Source organism: Schistocerca cancellata, chromosome 8 (genome assembly GCF_023864275.1).
Source record: "Schistocerca cancellata isolate TAMUIC-IGC-003103 chromosome 8, iqSchCanc2.1, whole genome shotgun sequence".
In the NCBI taxonomy this organism is placed as follows: Eukaryota; Metazoa; Arthropoda; class Insecta; order Orthoptera; family Acrididae; genus Schistocerca; species Schistocerca cancellata.
Window position 1 is genome coordinate 137,520,499 of NC_064633.1, and position 21,557 is coordinate 137,542,055.

The 21,557-nt window shown below is 41.2% G+C and overlaps 1 long non-coding RNA gene across 1 annotated transcript; it reads right to left on the bottom strand.

The window, feature by feature from the left end:
• Positions 1-4,398: 4,398 nt before the first annotated feature.
• Positions 4,399-21,055, bottom strand: LOC126094764 (uncharacterized). The gene is made up of 2 exons (XR_007521875.1): positions 20,625-21,055; positions 4,399-7,736 (listed from the first exon to the last, which is right to left on the bottom strand). It is a non-coding gene; the product is annotated as an uncharacterized LOC126094764 (long non-coding RNA).
• Between the last annotated feature and the right edge of the window lie 502 nt (positions 21,056-21,557).

Genomic DNA, 21,557 nt, shown 5'->3' on the forward strand with positions numbered 1-21,557 from the left:
TGACAACATTTGGGTGGAAGATGACCTCAGTCAGTTAAGTGTTCTTTTTGTGAGTAATGTCCCATCTCCAGTTTACTGATTCGTTTCAAAGTTCTTAAGTGTATGTAACTGCTTATCTGTTACATTTTTTTTATTTTTTGACAACTGGTTGCACTATTCTTGTAATATATCCTTTTAATCCTTACATTTTATAGCAGATGATGGAATTTAGATGTTTTGGAAGTTAGGTGAGTGACGGAACACAGCTTTAGGAGGGGTGGGAAATATCTCAGGTATGCTGTCCCTCATTTCAGAGAATGACAAAAGGTAATCAAAGCCCTGGTTCTTGGGAGTGGTGGGAAGATAGGGAGTGTGAGAGGCTCCATTTTGGGACTAAGTCTGGGGGATAGTGCCAGTCTATGAAGGCCATGGTGAGACCCTCACCATACTGAGCAAGGGTGTTTTTGTCACTGCAGATATGGTTTCCCTGGGTGGCCAGGCTGCATGGGAGGGATTTTTTTGATGTGAAAGGGATGGCAGCTGTCAAAATGCAGGTATTGTTGGTGGTTGGTGGATTTAATGTGGGTAGAGCTGTGGATGAAGCTATCAGAGAGGAGGAGATCAACATCTAGGAAATGGCACATTGGGTTAAGGAGGACTACGTGAGGAGAGTAAGTCTTCAACAAATCCAGCAAGATTAAATTTGAGATTAGGGCTAAAGGTGAGGCCTTTGGATAGGACTGGAGACAAAGGATATAAATAATATGCTTACCTTTTTATGGGGCATCTAGAGGAGAACTTCCTAACCTCCCAAAACACCAAACCCCTAATCGGGTTCAGTTTCATTGATGATACCTTCATGATCTGGACTCAGGGCCAAGATAGCCTATCATTGTTCCTTCACAACCTCAACACCTTCTCTCCCATTCACCTCACATGGTCCTCCTCAACCCAGCATGCCACCTAAATGTTGACCTCCTCCTCTCTAATGGCTCCAACCACATCTATGACCACATTAAAACCACCAACAGTACCTGCATTTTGACAGCTGCCATCTCTTTCTATCAAACAAATCTCTCCCATACAGCCTGGCCATGTGGGGATGGCATATCTGCAGTGACAAAAACTCCCTTGCCCAGTACGCTGAGAGTCTCACCACGGCCATTACAGATAGGAGCTATCCCCCAGACTTAGTCCACAAACAGATAACCTAACACTCCATATCCTCCCACCAGCCCGATGAACCAGTCACAAAGGAGTGTCCCCTTCATCACCCAGTACCACCGAGGACTGGAACAACTGAACCACATCCTTCGGCAGGGCTTTGATTGTCTATCATCATGCCCTGAAATGAGGGACAGCATACCTGAGATACTTTCCACTCCCCCTAAAGTACATTCTGTCACCAACCTAACCTCGACAGTATCATAGTTCATCCCTGTGCCTCTCCCAATCCCAAACCTTTGCCACAAGGATCATATCTCTGTGGATGACACAGGTGCAAAACATGCCCAATCCACACACTCCAGTACTGTCACATGTTTATCCTACCCCATCATGTGCCGGGCCATCTGTGAAAGCAGCCATGTCATTTGCCAGTGCTGGTGCAATAAATGCACAGCTTTTTATATTTGTATGACTACCAACCAGCTGTCATCCAGGATGAACAGCCACTGCCAAACTGTGGCCAAGAGCAAATTAGACCATCCTGTGGCACAACATGTAGCTGAATATAGCAAACTTGATTTCAACGGCTGATTCACAACTCAACCTTCTGGATCCTTCCCTCCGCTACAAGCTTTTATGAACTGCACAGGTGGGAGTTATCCTTACAACACATTCTTTGCTTCCACAATTCTCCCAGCCTCAACCTATGGTAACATATTGTCCCCACTCACTGCACCCAACAGTTTCAACCCCCTCTGACAATCATGTCCTCCCCATTTTCATTTCCCACCTGGTTTATTTGCTGCCCTCTGCCATGCATCCACCCATCTTTTCCCACTGCTCTCCTCTCCTTTCTCCCATCTCCCTGCCTCACAAACTCCCTGCATTCTAGTCCCTTCACACTCTACCAGTGTTTGTTTCTCTGCCCACCAATACATTACTCTCCCTTCACCTTTCCCACCCCTTCCAGATTGCTGCTTGCATCCCACATCATAGTTACATTCGGGCTTGAGATGCTGGAGCTGGCATTTGTGTGTGCATGAGGTGTACTTCTTTGTGTGTGTCTATGTTTTATTGATGAAGCCTGTGGCTGAAAGCTTTACGTGAGTGTGTTTTAATTGTGCCTGTCTGCAATGGACATGTCTTCTTTGTGGTAAGTAGCAATCTGTCTTTTCCTACACTGTTGATATTCATACCTAGAGTTTCCATTGTTTGACTTTTGCCAAATGGCTTTCTTCCATCCTGCAACCCTGTGACATTTTCCTTTGTTATAAAAACTGCATGTGCTTTTGAGCTGCAATGTATGAACAATCGGCGTGCACAACACAGACTTCGTGATTGTGTGGACTGTTGATACAGCATCTAATGCCCCAGATTCTTTCCCCTGATAGTTATAATTATATTTATTCCTACTGATCCCACTTCATCCCTCATCCTGATGTACTTAAGTGTTTTGTTTTCCTCACCTGCCCGTGCTACACAAACTTTTGATCCTCAGCCTAACACAACCCCCTCTTCACTTGTTGCAACAAACACACACTCCCATAGTTCATTGTTCCTTGCCACCCACATTTCAGTATGTTTTGTTGTGATTTCACATGATTTGTTGTATTTTTAGTATCTGTGTGCATTTTTACTTATCTGTGCATATTTTTGCGTATTTGTGCATGTTTCTGCGTGTATTTACGTATTTTCTACACATCTTTACATGTCTTTTCACTTATGCAGCTCCTCTCACAAACATCAACACCTATTTTGCCCATTTCTGTGTCATTCCCATTTTCTTTAGACCATTCCTGACACAGTGGACCCTTGCTCCATCTTTCTGCAACAGTTCAGAAAAGTATCCCTTTTCCCTGGCTAAAACATCCTATTTCTCGAATACTGTCTAAACCATGGAACCTCCCAAATGGCCTAACTGTAAAGATTCCTTTCTCTGGATCTCACCCCTCCTTTCACAATGACCTTCACCTTCACCACTCGAATCACCTATCCTCCACCATCTCTATCCCTTTACCTCCTGGATCCCTACTCGTCACTGTTGATGCCACCTCCCTATACACCAGCATCCATCATCCCCGTCATCTTACCTTTTCCAATGTCGTTCAGACTCAAACGCCTTACCTCATTCCTCATACAGCCTACTAACTTCATCCTAACCCACAAATACTCCTCATTTGGAGGGAAGGTATATAAACAAATTCATGGCACAGTCATGGGCAACCGCATGGCACCCCCCTATGCCAACCTTTTTATGGGCCATTTAGAGGAGACCTTTCTAGCCTCCCAAAACACCAAACCCCTAGTCTGGTCCAGGTTCATTGATGATACCTTCATAATCTGGACTCAGGGCCGTGGCACCCTATCTTTGTTCCTTCACAACCTCAGCATCTTCTCACCCATCCACTTCATGTGGTCCTCATCAGCCCAGTCTGCCACCTTCCTAAATGTTGACCTCCACCTCTCTGATGGCTCCATCCACACCTCTGTCTACATTAAACCCACCAGTCACCAAAACCACCTGCATTTTGACAACTGTCATCCCTTTAACACCAAAAAATTCCTTCGATACAGTCTGGCCAGAGGTCAGGTCTATAGTGACAAAACTCTCTTGCTTGATATGCTGAAGGGTCTCACCAAGGCCTTCACAGACAGGCACTAACCCCCAGACCTAGTCCGCAAACTGATCTCCTGTGCCATTTCCTCTCACACCCCCTATCATCCCACCACCCCCAAGAACCAGCCACAAAGGATGTCCACCCTTCATCACCCAGTACCATCCAGCCTGGAACAACTGAACCACATCCTTGACCAGGGCTTTGAGTACCTATACCTTGAAATAAGGGAGATAATCCTAAAATGGTGCTCTGTCGCCCACCCAACCTCCACAACATTCTACCCCATCCCTACCACACTCACAACCCCAACCCCTTGCCACAAGGTCTATATCCCTGTGGAAGACCCACGTGCAAAACTTGCCCAATCCACCCACCCAGCACTTCCTAAGCCATTCCTGTCACAGATTTATACTACCCCATCAGGGCCAAGCCACCTGTGAAATCAGCCATCTGTCACAACATGCAGCTGAACATAACACACTTGATTTCCGTGGATGCTTCACTACCTGAACCATGTGGATCCTATTCACCTCCAACTTCTTTGAACGGAGCAGATGGGAGTTAATAAAACCAAGTCCATGGCATTTCAAGGCCCATAACCTCTCAGTTTTATATTCATAATGGAATCCAAAACTTCTGAACAACTTAACACCTTTATTTATTTATTTAGTCCTTCAAATCCTATATGTATAGAATATATACAAGGATATTTGACATGATTAGGTATTTACAAGATAAAATACAGTTTGTATTGCAATCCTAAGGACTAGATATTGAAGTAATTTAGCAAAGATTCATACATACAACAAACACTACAGGCAACATACAAAGTAGAATATTAATAATGCATCTTTATTTTTGTTGTTTGGCTGTCAGACTGTAAAAGTAATGATCAATTAAATATGCCTTTACTTCAGCCTTAAAACTACAGAGTTTACCTATTGTTTTAATATGGTTAGGTAGATTATTGAAAATCTTTATCCCAGTATGTAGTGTTCCTTTTTGGCACAATGATGTTCTCACCTGTTTCATATGAAGGTCAGATTTTTGCCTTGTATTGTGTGCATGTATATCTTCATTTTTTAATAAGATGTCTGGGTGTCTATCGATATATTGTTTGATGAAAACTGATGTTTCGAAGATAAAAATGCAAGGAAGAGGAAGAACTGACAGTTTTTTGAATATGGGTCTGCGTGATTTCGTATTGTTTACCCCTTCAATAATTCTTAGTATTCTCTTTTGCATCCTGAAAAGTTTAATATTTGTTGTTGTATTTCCCCAGAAGATTATACCATATTTAATTACAGAGTGCACATAGCAGTAGTATACATTTAACAGGCTGGCTTTGCTGCAACAAGTTTTTAAGATCCGTATCATGTAACAGGTTTTGCTTAGTTTTCTTTGCAAATATTCAGTGTGTACCTGCCATTTTGTGTTGCTCTGGAGCCAGAGTCCCAGAAATTTAGTGCTGTCAACACTTTCAAAAACTCTGTCCCTAAGTTCTATTTCTATGTTTGGGTGGTGTCTTCCTTTTACATTACAGAAGTTCAGTGCTACTGTCTTTTCTTTGTTTATAATTAGCTTGTTGTAGCTGAACCACTGTTCTACACTCTTCATTGTTTGGATAGCGGAGTCTTTAAGTTTTTCTTCTGTTTTACCACTAATAAGGAAGCTTGTATTGTCTGCAAATTGGAGGGTAGTTTGGCAATACTTGTTGTACATAGGATCTTTGACATAGAGGAGAAACAGAATGGGTCCCAATACTGATCCTTGATGGACGCCATATTTCACATTTTCATATCCTGAATAGTAGTAGCTGATTTTGTTATGGTCAGTATATTGCCCTTCAACCACCTGTTTGCGACCACATAGGTATGTCTTGAGCCACTCATTGGATATACCTCTAATTCCTAATTGGTCAAGCTTCTGCAGTAGGGCATTATGGTCAATGACGTCAAAAGCTTTAGATAAATCAAGATGTATGCCTGTCACAAACTCACTTGCATCCAGTTTAGTATAGATTTCATTAAGAAATTCAAATATTGCACTTTCAGTTGAATAGCCTTTCCTGAAGCCATGCTGTGAAGGAGAGAGAATTTTATTTTTATTTAGGAAATCAGACAATCTCTTATAAAAAAAAAAAACTTTTTCTAAAATTTTTGAAAATACAGGCAGTAGGGCTATTGGTCTATAATTTGAAACACATTCTGGATTTCCTTTTTTGAGCAGTCATTTCAGTTTTGCTGTTTTTAAGCATGAAGGGAAGGTTCCTGATGCCAGTGAGCTGTTGCACAAATGTATCAAGGGTTCAGCTAAGGCAAGACAGCATTTTTTTAATAATTGCATCTGGTACTCCATCAATTCCACATGAGTACCCTGTTTTCAAGGTTTTTATAACTGATAAAATTTCTTCAGTATTTGTGGATGAAAGGAACAAAGATTTAGACACATTTCTCCCACTATTGCATGATGGAGGTGATATTTTGTTGTGTTCTTCCAGTCCACTCACCAACTGTTCACTTATGTTTGCAAAATATTTGTTGAAGGTCCCTTCAATTTCTGTTGGGCAAGAAATCATTTGTCCTTCATAACATAAGTTCATATTTTTATATTGTTAAATTTCACTTGTTGTAACTTCCCATATAGCTTTCAATTTGTTTTTTGAATTTTCAATGTATTTGTCATTTGCCATTGTTTTAGCTTTCCTTACAACGTTTTTGAGGATCCTCTTGTAATTCTTCAGGTACAAATGAAATTCAGAGGCATGTTCTGTGTCTTTGGTATATCGTGTAATCTTCTTTTCTCTGCACAAGAGATTCTAATACCTGTTGTAATCCATTTGTTCTTTTTGAAGTTAGGTTGACATTCTTGTTTTTTTTTAATGGAAATGCACCTTCAAAGTATGACATGAAGATTTCCATGAATTTTTCAAACTTTTTGTTAGTATTTTCACAAGTATACACTTCATACCAAGTTTCTTCACTTAGTCTCTGTACAAAAAGGTTTATTTGTATGTTAGTGAATTTCCTTGCTTCTTTTACAAGTTCCTCTTTCTCAGTTGTTTCACTTGGGATGTGCAAAGCAATAAACTGTGCATAGTGATCACTGAAGCCAGTATTAAGATTTCCGGCACAGAAATTGTGATTTACATTTGTGTTTATTAATATCTGATCAATTGTTGAGCTAGTTGTTGGTGTAACTCTTGTAGGAGAGTCTATGGTGGTTTTTATGTTGTGTGTTTCTAGTAGGGTCATCAAGCTTTGCTGGTCTTTTGAGATTTCTTGAAAACCAATATTAAAATCTCCACATATGATCACTGTTTTGTTGAAGTTTTTTATAGTATTTAAAGCTGCTTCTAGTTGATGACAGAAATCATTTAAGTTCCCATCAGGCCTCCTATATACACAAATGATTATTAATTTTAATGCAGAGAGTTCAACTGCGGATACTTCAAAAACTTTCTCTTCAGCTAACAGTTCAATGGGTTTTATGTTACAATAATCAATGCCATTTTAACAAATATACATGACCCTCCATGACTGTATGTAATTCTAGAAAATGATGATGAAAGATTGAAGTCTGCGAGTTTTGTGACTGACGTTGCATCTTTAGGCAGCCAGTGTTCAGTTATACACATTACAGAAGCGTTTTTTAGCTCACCAGTACATAAAATTTCAACTTCACTTAATTTGTTTAGCAATGATTGGACATTTTGATGAATCAGCATGAAATTAAAGGATTTGTTAGGATTTGGCATATTGTTAGACTTTGGCATATTTAATTGATCACTTACCTTTAACTTGTCAATAAAAAATCATTCAGGTGTGCTGGAAGTACTGCTTTTCTTTTCCCGACTGCACCTAATCTTCTATTATCATCTGCAGCAGAATTTTCTTGTGTCTGGCTCCGCTGGTAGTTATTCAGCTGCTGATCCTACTGTTGATAATATTGCTGGTTGTGTTAGAGCTGGGTCTGCAATTGGTAGAGCAAATGGGTTGTGATATATCATATCTTGGCAAACCCCATATTTCAAATAGTTGTAATCAAAAATGTTATAGGACTGTGTTCAAAAGATGTGCAATACATGCATAGTACATTCATAATGTGGAAGGGATTGCAGTGTCTTGCATATGTTAGCACCTTGGTCAGTAGCAAACCCTATTAAGGCGCTGGGAACTTACTCCTAAATTAATAACCGAGTTTATACAGCATAGCAGTTCCATCTATAATGTATCACTGTTCAGTTTCACAGTTGACACCATTTGCACTAATTGTGTGTAAATTATTCCTAGTATATTGTTAAAGTCAAGATTACTTTCCTTTCCCAAGTAGACAGTATCCTGATTCGTATTTGATATATGAGGAGGTACCCCAAAAAAAACCTGAATAATATTGCTCTGGGAGAAGCTTGTGTAGTATGCATTTCTGCCACTAGGCATGTTTTGTGCAACTCATTGCATGTTCAGTGGCGCCTGTGTTGTTGACCTGGCTTGTTTTGCTCATCTGCACTGGCTGTTTTTACTAGCACTGTTTTGTTCTTGTTTCATTTTTTATGACAACAAGTTTAAGTGAACAACATGCAGCTGTGAAATTTTGTTCCCTACTCGGTAAACATGCTGCTAAAACTGTTTTAATGTGGAAAACAGCTTACCAAGATGACGCTATGGGAAAAACTCAAGTGTATGAGTGATTTGCTCAACATGTCAATTGACAACAAACCTCATTCTAGATGTCGGTTAACTACCTGAATCGACAAAAATATTGAAAAAATGCAAGAGCTTGTACTCATAGACCATCGATAGAGAACTGATCAAATGTCAGAGATTAATTGGTTATCTTGGAGCTCAATTCAGTGAATTGTGGCAAACAGGATTCTGGTTCTCCCACCACAACAATGCACCTGCACACACAGCCATCTCTGATAGTCTTTGGCTAAAAGTGTCATAGTTCTGCTGCCCCATGCACCTTACTCACCTGAACTGGCTCTGTGCAACTTTTTATTTACATGCATGAAAAGGGGCATAGAAGGACTCTGATGTGACAACACTGAATAAGTCAAGGGAAAAAAAGAGGAGTTGGAGCTGTCAGCCATTTGTAAAGATGACTACAAAAAAATGCTTTGAACAGTGGAAGCACTGGTGGGGCAAATATATTAGTTATAATGGAAAGTATTTTGAAGGAGTTAAGCTTGTTTTGCAAGCAATTTAAAAATCTATAGCTTTCAATTTATTTATTTTCTTTACCCCTTGTACCCTCCCATTGCTTGATTTAATTCTTCTTTTGTTGGTGTTTCCATCATTTTGATTATACTTGAAAATGGTCCATGCAGTTCATGTCCCAGTTTTTTGATGCAGAGATCATTTCAATATAAAATAAACTGTATTACTTGTAAAATACAAGAAGATTACAGTGTTGTAGAAAGGATGGTTGCTATGCACTACACAGCGGAGATGCTGAGCCGCAGATACACACAAAAAAAAGACTGCCGGAAAGCGAGCTTGTGGCCAACAAGGCCTTCTTTGAAACTGGAGAGCAAACACACAGACACATACTTGTGCAACCAAAAGTCACACGCACATGACCACAGTCTCTGGCAGCTGAAGCTGCACTCTACTAGTTTCAGTTGGTCATGTGGGTATGAGTTGAGTCTGAATGAGTGTGTTCTACTTTTGAAGCTGGCCCTGTTGGACACAAGCTTGCTTTCTGTCCTTTTGTTGTGCGTATCTGCGACTCAGCATCTCCACTGTGTATTGAGTAACAACTATCCTTTTCATAATTCTGGTACATTCCATCCTGGATTTTCCATAGTTTGATACAGGGAGACTAAAATTTTGTTTACAATTGATCCTAGACAGATCACACAGTTCTAAACAACCCAGTCCAAAAGTACAATTAAACAGTGATGATTTCTTCAACATTTCTGTAGCGCATCGGATAGAAATATATATTTTTCATGAATGGGACAAAGGTGACAGATAGGCACCACCTTGACGACCTTTCCAATAAAGAGAAGCTATAAATGTATACAGAACTTAATTTTCTTAATGTTGTAGTAGACAGTTTTATTCGTTGCGCTGTAATAAGATGAGGCAATTTCTTTGAAACCAGGCCTTAGTTTGACACATTTCTGAACAAAATCCTTTTTCCTATGATCAGTGGTTCAGGTTAGTATATTCATCAAGCAATTATATTAATAATGAAGATATGTTCACTCTCATAAAATTGTAACTAGGTGAAATTTTAAATGAAATACTTTTTAAGAATCATAAGTAAACATTTCACCATAATCCAGATCAAACAGTTTTTGAATGTAAAACTTTAATACTTCATTGAATTTTTACAAATACTCATTACATAGTTGCATTGTGGACATGTCGCAGACTTCCCTCACCTAATCTGTCTACCTCATACTGACCCTCTGTAACAAGGTTATTAAAAAGGCTCCATATACTAACTAATTACTGAATACCACAACCTAAAAAAAGACATGTTTCAATAGTTCACATTGTTTCACAGATATCAGTACAATTAAACTGCGATAACATGTGTACAGAATATTGTTCGAATGATGAGTACATTTTGTAATACTTAAATTGTTAGATAGATTTTAAATATAGCCCCCGCATGAACCATGGACCTTGCCGTTGGTGGGGAGGTTTGCGTGCCTCAGCGATACAGATAGCCGTACCGTAGGTACAACCACAACGGAGGGGTATCTGTTGAGAGGCCAGACAAACGTGTGGTTCCTGAAGAGGGGCAGCAGCCTTTTCAGTAGTTGCAGGGGCAACAGTCTGGATGATTGACTGATCTGGCCTTGTAACAATAACCAAAACGACCTTGCTGTGCTGGTACTGCGAACGGCTGAAAGCAAGGGGAAACTACGGCCGTAATTTTTCCCGAGGGCATGCAGCTTTACTGTATGATTAAATGATGATGGCGTCTTCTTGGGTAAAATATTCCGGAGATAAAATAGTCCCCCATTCGGATCTCCGGGCAGGGACTACTCAAGAGGATGTCATTATCAGGAGAAAGAAAACTGGCGTTCTACGGATCGGAGCGTGGAATGTCAGATCCCTTAATCGGGCAGGTAGGTTAGAAAATTTAAAAAGGGAAATGGATAGGTTAAAGTTAGATATAGTGGGAATTAGTGAAGTTCGGTGGCAGGAGGAACAAGACTTCTGGTCAGGTGACTACAGGGTTATAAACACAAAGTCAAATAGGGGTAATGCAGGAGTAGGTTTAATAATGAATAGGAAAATAGGAATGCGGGTAAGCTACTACAAACAGCATAGTGAACGCATTATTGTGGCCAAGATAGATACGAAGCCCACATCTACTACAGTAGTACAAGTTTATATGCCCACTAGCTCTGCACATGACGAAGAAATTGAAGAAATGTATGATGAAATAAAAGAAATTATTCAGATAGTGAAGGGAGACGAAAATTTAATAGTCATGGGTGACTGGAATTTGAGTGTAGGAAAAGGGAGAGAAGGAAACGCAGTAGGTGAATAAGGATTGGGGCTAAGAAATGAAAGAGGAAGCCGCCTGGTAGAATTTTGCACAGAGCACAACTTAATCATAGCTAACACTTGGTTTAAGAATCATGATAGAAGGTTGTATACATGGAAGAACCCTGGAGATACTAAAAGGTATCAGATAGATTATATAAAGGTAAGACAGAGATTTAGGAACCAGGTTTTAAATTGTAAGACATTTCCAGGAGCAGATGTGGACTCTGACCACAATCTATTGGTTATGACCTGTAGATTAAAACTGAAGAAACTGCAAAAAGGTGGGAATTTAAGGAGATGGGACCTGGAGAAACTGATTAAACCAGCGGTTGTACAGAGTTTCAGGGAGAGCATAAGGGAACAATTGACAGGAATGGGGGAAAGAAATACAGTAGAAGAAGAATGGGTAGCTTTGAGGGATGAAGTAGTGAAGGCAGCAGAGGATCAAGTCGGTAAAAAGACGAGGGCTAGTAGAAATCCTTGGGTAACAGAAGAAATATTGAATTTAATTGATGAAAGGAGAAAATATAAAAATGCAGTAAATGAAGCAGGCAAAAAGGAATACAAACGTCTCAAAAATGAGATCGACAGGAAGTGCAGAATGGCTAAGCAGGGATGGCTAGAGGACAAATGTAAGGATGTAGAGGTGTATCTCACTAGGGGTAACATAGATACTTCCTACAGGAAAATTAAAGAGACCTTTGGAGATAAGAGAACCACTTGTATGAACATCAAGAGCTCAGATGGAAATCCAGTTCTAAGCAAAGAAGGGAAAGCAGAAAGGTGGAAGGAGTATATAGAGGGTCTATACAAGGACGATGTACTTGAGGACAATATTATGGAAATGGAAGAGGATGTAGATGAAGATGAAATGGGAGATACGAGACTGCGTGAAGAGTTTGACAGAGCACTGAAAGACCTGAGTCGAAACAAGGCCCCCGGAGTAGACAACATTCCAGTAGAACTACTGACGGCCTTGGGAGAGCCAGTCCTGACAAAACTCTACCATCTGGTGAGCAAGATGTATGAAACAGGTGAAATACCCTCAGACTTCAAGAAGAATATAATCATTCCAATCCCAAAGAAAGCAGGTGTTGACAGATGTGAAAATTACCGAACAATCAGTTTAATAAGCCACAGCTGCAAAATACTAACACGAATTCTTAACAGACGAATGGAAAAACTAGTAGAAGCTGACCTCGGCGAAGATCAGTTTGGATTCCGTAGAAATACTGGAACACGTGAGGCAATACTGACCTTACGACTTATCTTAGAAGAAAGATTAAGGAAAGGCAAACCTACGTTTCTAGCATTTGTAGACTTAGAGAAAGCTTTTGACAATGTTGACTGGAATACTCTCTTTCAAATTCTAAAGGTGGCAGGGGTAAAATACAGGGAGCAAAAGGCTATTTACAATTTGTACAGACACCAGATGGCAGTTATAAGAGTCGAGGGGCATGAGAGGGAAGCAGCGGTTGGGAGGGGAGTGAGACAGGGTTGTAGCCTCTCCCCAATGTTATTCAATCTGTATTTTTGAGCAAGCAGTAAAGGAAACAAAAGAAAAATTCGGAGTAGGTATTAAAATCCATGGAGAAGAAATAAAAACTTTGAGGTTCGCCAATGACATTGTAATTCTGTCAGAGACAGCAAAGGATTTGGAAGAGCAGTTGAACGGAATGGATGGTGTCTTGAAGGGAGGATATAAGATGAACATCAACAAAAGCAAAACGAGGATAATGGAATGTAGTCGAATTAAGTCGGGTGATGCTGAGGGTATTAGATTAGGAAATGAGACACTTAAAGTAGTAAAGGAGTTTTGCTATTTGGGGAGCAAAATAACTGATGATGGTCGAAGTAGAGAGGATATAAAATGTAGACTGGCAATGGCAAGGAAAGCGTTTCTGAAGAAGAGAAATTTGTTAACATCGAGTATAGATTTAAGTGTCAGGAAGTCATTTCTGAAAGTATTTGTATGGAGTGTAGCCATGTATGGAAGTGAAGCATGGACGGTAAATAGTTTGGACAAGAAGAGAATAGAAGCTTTTGAAATGTGGTGCTACAGAAGAATGCTGAAGATTAGATGGGTAGATCACATAACTAATGAGGAAGTATTGAATAGGATTGGGGAGAAGAGAAGTTTGTGGCACAACTTGACCAGAAGAAGGGATCGGTTGGTAGGACATGTTCTGAGGCATCAAGGGATCACCAATTTAGTATTGGAAGGCAGCGTGGAGGGTAAAAATCGTAGGGGGAGACCAAGAGATGAATACACTAAGCAGATTCAGAAGGATGTATGTTGCAGTAGGCACTGGGAGATGAAGAAGCTTGCACAGGATAGAGTAGCATGGAGAGCTGCATCAAACCAGTCTCAGGACTGAAGACAACAACAACAACAACAAATGGATTTTTAATAATTTGTATTTGGTAAGAATAAGTTTATCTGCTGATAGCTTGTATAGAAAACAAAACTGATCTCGTAGGGTAATCAGTATTATCAAAAAAGGCAAAAATATAAAGAAACAAGTTTTTAAAATGTGGTGGAAAAAATAGAGCATAGTAAATGAAATACAAAAATAAATAAATGATGGAAACCGAAAGGTTGGAAAGTCAGTAGTCTAAGGAAAAGATAGGTTGCTACTTACTGTAAAGACGAAATGTTAAGCTGCAGACAGGGACAATTAAAAGACACTTACATATTAGCTTTTGGCTGCATCCTTTGTCAGAAAAAGACAGAGAAACACACACACATTCATTCACACAAGCAACCACAGCTCATGCACACATGACTGTCATCTCCGGCAGCTTGGAGAATGCAACTGTTGTGTGGAATGGTAGCAGCAGTTTAGAGGGGAAGAGGAAGGAATAGTAGTGAATGGGTGGCCCACATACATTTCCTTTCTCACCCCGCACAACCACCTTCTATAAGCTCCCCAAAATCCACAAACCCAACAATTCTGGATGTAACATTGTAACTAATTATTGTGCCCCCACTAAAAGAATTTTGGCCCTCATTGATGAACACCTACAACTAGTCTGTACAGCATTACTGTTCTCAGCGTCCATTCTCTCTCTTCTTTTCTATGTTTATTCATTGCCTTACACACCGCACTCACTTGCGAGCCACCCCGTATCGACAATCGTCTGCACACATAACGGCTAGTGATGCGGATTGCTAGTGTGTGGCATGTGATGCCCCAAGTTCTTCCCACTCACAATTACATTTATTCTATTGATCCCAGTTCCTCCCTCACCCTCATGGAGCTTTAGAGTTTTATTTTCCACACCTACCCATTCCATAAAAACTTGTGATCCTCAACCTAACAGATCCCCCTGCCCCCTCTCATCCCTTATTACAACACACATATAGTGTCATATCTCATCCATTCCTTTTCTTCCGCACTTCTGTATGTTTTCAATGTATTTGTGGATATTTTTACATGGTTTCATGCTTTTGTGCATATTTTTTTACATATTTATGCATATTTTTAGATATTTGTGCATTTACATGCATGTCTTTATGTATTTTTACACAGCTCCTCTCACAACCATCTCATACCTTAGTTTGCCAATTTCTGTGTCATTCCTGTTTCCCCTATGACATCCCTGCCACAATGGACCCCTGCTCTGTCTTTCTACACAAGTTCAGAAAAGCATCCCTTTCCCAGACCAAAACTCACTCCCACAATCCTCATTCTTAAATGCTGACTAAACCAGGGAATCCCCCCTCCCCCTAAAGGCTGAACAATAAGAATTCCTTTCTCTGGCTCTCTCACCTCCTTTCACAATGACGTTCACTATTTCATATTCCAACAGTCCATGGCCCTCACAAACTTGGTACTGCAAAAGCACTTCACCATGTCACAGACATCTCAGAACCACCTCTGGTCTCTCTGTAAGATACTGCTACTGAGTAATCCATGCTCAATACATCGAATCTCTAAAACTGAATCCCTATCTTTCAGCACCTGGAGGAGCATTCCAGACACCACCTCCACAAGTTATCCAACGTTCTGAGACCCTACTGCTGTCTAGGAGCACCATTATCCAACTCCTATTCTACTTGCTGTGTTTCTCCTCATCAAATCCTCGTAGCACCCTACCTAGCTGATCTTTTCAACTTGCCACAGCCCCCAAAACTCCCAACCCACAGTCCACCAAATCCAGAGCCAAAACATTCCTGTAAGATTGTTGTTAACCTGTCTGCCAAAACTCCCAGTCCTATCCAAAGGCCTCACCTTTGGTCCTACACCCAATACTGAACTTGTCGAAGATCTATTCTCCTTCTCACAATATCTGTAGTGAAAGCACTTCTTTGCTGCCAATCCTTCCAACCAAAGCCAACCTAATCACAACACTGAACTCTCATTTCCTCAGTTCATACCACCATCCAACCAAAATCATCTAACCACCCGTTGGTCACATTCCAGGAATTCTTACCTCCGACTTGGCCTCACAATCCTTCCCCAGATCCCTTCCTCAGAATGGCAACCTTTCAGCAGAAGAAAGGACAACAATACACAACTTCAAAACAAATTCTGAAGTAATCATCCTATCTGCAGACAGAGACTCCACTATTGTTACTATGAATTGCAGTGACTACCAGATGGAAGACCTCTGCCAGTTATCTGAATCCTCCTCCTGTACACTAAGCTAAAGTGATCTCATCCCTGAAGTCCAGCACAATCTCCAATATCTTCTTAAAGTGTTAGGTATTTCCTAGGACCTCTTCCCTGAATCCATTTCCCTCCTCACCCTTGACACCCTGCATGCCCAACTTCTACATGCTCCCCAAAATCCACAAATCCAACCATCTTGGATACCCCACTGTGGCTTGTTATTGTGCCCCCACTGAAAGAATTTCAGCTCTCATAGACCAACACAACACCTCCAACCAAACGCTCATAATCTAGCCTCCTATGTCAGAGATACCAATGCTTCCTTCACCAACTCTCCACCATCCCCACCACTTCACCTCCAGGATCCCTGCTCGTCGTTTTTGACGCTACCTGCGTATACACCAACGTCCCTCATCCCTAAAGTCTTACTGCTATTGAACACTACCTTCCTGAACATCCTTTAGACTCCAGACTCCTTACCTCATTCCTTGTACACATTACCGACTTCATCCTAACCCACAACTACTTATCATTTGAAAGGAAGGTATACAAACAAATCTGCAACACAGCCATAGGCACCAGCATGCTGCCTACCTGTGCAAAACTGATTATGGGACATTTTGAGGAGACCTTCCAAGCTTCCTAAAATGCCAAACCCCAGCCTGCTTCAGGTTCATTAATGATATTTCATAATCTAGATTCATTACCACGTTCCCTCCCAGCCACTCCACCTGGTACTCCTCAACCAAGGGTGCCATCTTCCTGGATGCTGAACTACTACTCTCTGATGACTCCATACACACCTCTGTCCACATTAATTGAACCACCCGACAACGGCACCTGCATTCCGACAACTGTCATCCCTTCCAAACCAATAAATCCAAGCCATATAGCCTAGCCACCTGCGGGCAGTGTATCTGCAGGGACAAAACTTCCTTTCCCAGTATGCTGAGGGTCTCACCAAGGCCTTCACAGATAGGCACTATCCCCACACCGTCCGCAAACAGACCTCCTGTGCCATTTCCCCTAACACCCTGAATCCTCTCACCATCCCAGGAACCAGCCACAAAGGAGTGCCCCCTTTGTGATCCAATAGTACACCCGGACTGGAACAACTGAACCACATCCTTTACTAGGGCTTTGATTACCTATCATCATGCCTTGAAACGGGGGACATTCTATCCAAGATCAATACCACCCCACCCAAAGTGGTGTTCTGTCACCCACCCAACCTCAGCAACATCCTAGTCCATTCCTATGCCACTCCCAATCCCAACCCTTTGCAAAAAGGATGATATCTCTGTTGAAAGCCCAGGTGCAGGTCCTGCCAAATCCACCCCCCAACACTTCCTACTCCAGTGCTGTCACAGACTTATCCTATCCTGTCAGAGGCCAGACCACCTGTGAAAGCAGCCATATCACATACCAGCTCTGTTGCAATCATTGCACGGCTTTTTATATTGGTACAGTTACCAACCAGCTGCCCAACAGGACGAATGGCCACTGCCAAACTGTGGCCAATAGCAAAGTAGACCATGCTGTGGCACAACATGCAGCTGAACAGACCATGCTCGATTTCAATGGCTGCTTTACTACCCGAGCTCCCCTCCACCAACTGCACGGATGGGAGTTAGCCTTACAACACACTCTCTGCTCCTGAAATTATCCCAGCCTCAACCTACAGTAACATACTGTCCACATGCCCTCCATCTAACAGTTTCCACCCCCTCTGTCCCATCACTTCATCCCTATTCTCGTCTCCCACCCTCTTTGTGTGCTACCCTTTGCCAAAGCACTCTCCCATCTTTCCTTGCTCATCTCCTCTTTTTGTCTGTTCCCCCTCCATGTCTCTGCCCCACAGCCTTCTGACATTGTGCCTGTTGGCCGTTTAGTCCCTGCACACACGGCCAGGAAATGCCTGTGTTACCCTCCATCCATACATGCACTGCTATCCCTTTTCCTGCCTGCCCCCTCATGACTGCTGCTTCCTTTCCACACGCCATCTGCATTCTGGTCTGAGCTGCCAGAGAGGACAGTTGTGTGCATGTCAGCTGTGGCTGCTTGTGTGAATGAATGTGTGTGTGTTTCTTTTTCTGATTAAGGCTGTGGCTGAAAACTAATATGTGCATTTTAATTGTGCCTGTCTGCAATTTGATGTGTCATCTTTATGGTAAGTAGCAATCTATCTTTTTCTTACACTGTTAAATAAATAAATAAATAAATAGCCACCAAACATCACAATGAATATGCAAACTCGCACATAGAAAATACATTTTGCGAATGCCAAGAAATAACATTAGAATGAGAATGGTATTGAGAGGTTCATCTGACACATCTGTATAATCATATACTACTGCACAGATATCACAAAAGTACAGATTTGTTTCAACTTGAAAGGCAGTGATCAGCGGCCAATGGAAGCTTTATTACTGTGGTGTAATGTTTCGAGAATTTCTGCGTAAATTCTAGAACGACTCTGCCTCCTACCATCTCAAACACATGATATTTTAGATGTGAGAGTGGAATGATAGAATCCTACCTACTGCGAGTCACATGTTTGTGTGTGCAGGTTTGAAGTTTGTTGTAAGAGGAACGGCACTGACAAGTACTTGTCGGTCGATCCATGGAAGTTGTAGTGAAAGAGCAAGGAAGCGCTATGGAACTTCTGGGTTAATCTGAGCTGTTTTGTAATTGACTATTGTTAGTGACAAAGAACAATGAGTTGAGGAAGATTTAAGTAACTCTTATCTTGGACCTGCTGGAGGCAAGATGTATTTTACGATTTGTTTGTAATAGAGTTATGGCTGTTAAGCCAACTCTCTTCTAAAATGCACTTAAATCTGTTTCTAATGTGAGACGATACTAGTGACTTGTAAAAAGTCAAATGTTTATACGCGAAGTGCAAGTTTTGTTCTTTATGAAGCTCAAATATACTGATAGTTGCTGAAAAGTATTCTTTGAGTACCTAATTATCTTGCCAGTAGAGACAGTCATAAAGGTTCCTATAACTAGCATCATTCTTCCGAGAAGTAGTTTATAGATATTCCAGAAGCCGGCTATCCAGAGAAGAAGATCGGCTGTATACACCAAGTAAGTACACCCATATAAGAGAAGTGGGAAGTTTGCACATACACTTCACACACTCTTAGTCATCAAAAATGTTAAGAGTGGGTCCTGGATTTATTTGACAGCCCATAGTGTGTGAATATAGTAGTCATACCAGAAGAGGTAACAGACAGTACAAGTATGTAAAGGTTTTGTTGTGATTATCACTACTTAAATGTAAAAACTGTGACAGATGCATATCCAATCCCTAACATTATGGAAACACGAGACAATCTAGACCAGTGCCACTACTTTACAATAATGAATCTAAGAAATGGGTGCCACCACTTGCAGGTAGCCCTGGAAGATGGACAGAAGGCTGCTTTTAGGGCCCGACCTGTTTTGTCTGAGAAACGTGCCAGTCATGTTCCAGAGGTTATTAGATGCAATTCTTTGGACGTTAACGGCAAAAATTTGTGTGGTTTATTTGGACATTAGTGTCATATTTTTTAGGGATATGCCAAAGCATGTGGAACACCTAGAAAATGTGTCAGCAGGTTAGGATGTGCATGTCTGACACTTAACATAAACAAGTGCCATTTTGCACAAACACAGGTAAATTATACTGGGTATGTGATTACTTGGAAAGGTGTTTAAATTGGTTCTCTTAACAGAGGCAACCCAGAACTTCACAGCACCATGAACAACAAAACTACAGGGTGTCCAGAAAGTCTTTCCCTGATTACATAAATTGATAACTCAGGCTAGAAGTAAGATACAAATATGAAACTGGTGTCTATTTGTTTACAAACTATCAAAGTTTTTCTGTCCACACATTAGCCAACATCACTGGAGGGATCGATTCAACGACTGTGGTTATCCGTTGCCGCAGGGTTTCAAGATCTGGTACACGTGTTCAGTAGACCTTGTCCTTGACATAACCCCATAAAAGTAAGTCTAATGAGGTTATGTCAGGAGAGCGTGGAGGCCAAACCGTTGGCCCATCACGACCAATCCATAGCCCAGGAAAGGTCATATTGAGATAGGCATGGACGTCCAAACCCCTCAGTCAAAACCCCAATGAGGCGATGCACCGTCTTGCTGAAACAAGACATCGAGGTGATACTGAAGCAGTTGAGGAACAACATACAGTTGCAACATGTCCAGATACACTGCAGATGTGATGGTAGCCTCAACGAAAAAGAATGGCCTGATAATTCGATCGTGCAGTAGCGCGCACCAAACATTCACCTTTGGACTGCCTCTGGTGCACTCCATGAAATCGCCAGGAGGGTTGTGAACCTCAAATGCACACATTGTGGCGATTCACTACTCCACTGACAAAAAAGGTCGCTTTGTCGGAAAAGGCAATTCGTCTGAGATAACCATCATTGTCTTCAATACATGATAGCATTTCGACCGCAAAGTCATATCGACCTGTACTGTCATTGGGCAACAAGGTCTGAACGATTTGCACTTTGTATGCACGAAACAATAAACGTTTGTGTACAATGTCATGGAGAGAGCTTTTTGGCATCTGTAATTCAAGTGAGGCCCTGCGCACCAATTTCTTCGGCCTTTGCAGAAAAGACCGCCTTACAGCTTCCACCCTGTCTGCTAAGGTTCTTGGTCGACCAGACCTTGGAAGGTCAGCAACCGACCCTGTGTTCTTGAACTTCTCATACCAGGCTTTAATGCTCTTGACATCAGGTGGATTCCTTCCAAATGTTGTCTGGAAGTGTGTCTGCACTGTGGTTGGTAATCGTGTCTCATGGTACCAAAGGACACACTGTGCCTTCTCCTGATTGGTTAACATGGCTTCTTGGGCACTGCACCTCATCCACTACTTACGTACTGAGAACCTAAAACAGAAAAAAAACTTTGATAGTTGTTAACAATTCAACACAAGTTTCATATTTTTATCTTACTTCTAGCCTGAGTTATCAATTTATGTAATCAGGGAAAGTCTTTTCGGACACCCTGTACAATCATTTCTGGATTTAAGCAATTATTAAACAGCATTCAAGACACTGAAGACAGTATTGATTTCTGATACAGAACTAGCCTTTTCTGATTTTGAGAAGGAATTTATTCCCTTCTGTGATGCTAGCAATGGGGCAGCTGGCTGTATTTTAAGCCTGAACATCAGTGGGCAGAAATATGCAGCAGCATATGCTACTCACAGAATTTCAAGTCACCAACTCTCTCCTCCAAATATGACAGTATTTTGAGGTGCTGACCTACACAGGGGGGACATGATGATCATAGTAAAATAAGGAAAATCAAAGCTCCCACAGAAAGATGTGTGTTCATTTCTTCTGCACACTGTTTGAGAGTGGAATAACAATTATTGTGAAGGTAGTTTGATGAACCCTCTGCCAGGGGTGCAACTCTGATTTGCACAGTAGCCATATAGATGAATCTTTGTGAATGAAGTGGAGTGGAACTACTTCACCATGGAAAAGTAGACGGTAGGAGTGTACTTTCATTGCTAATTATATGGATAGAAGTTTAAGGTCATCACAGACCATGCGCCATTAAAATTGTTGCTAGTGCTAAAAGACCCACCCAGTAGGTTAATGAGATGGGCATTCAGACTCAGTTTGATTACTATTGTG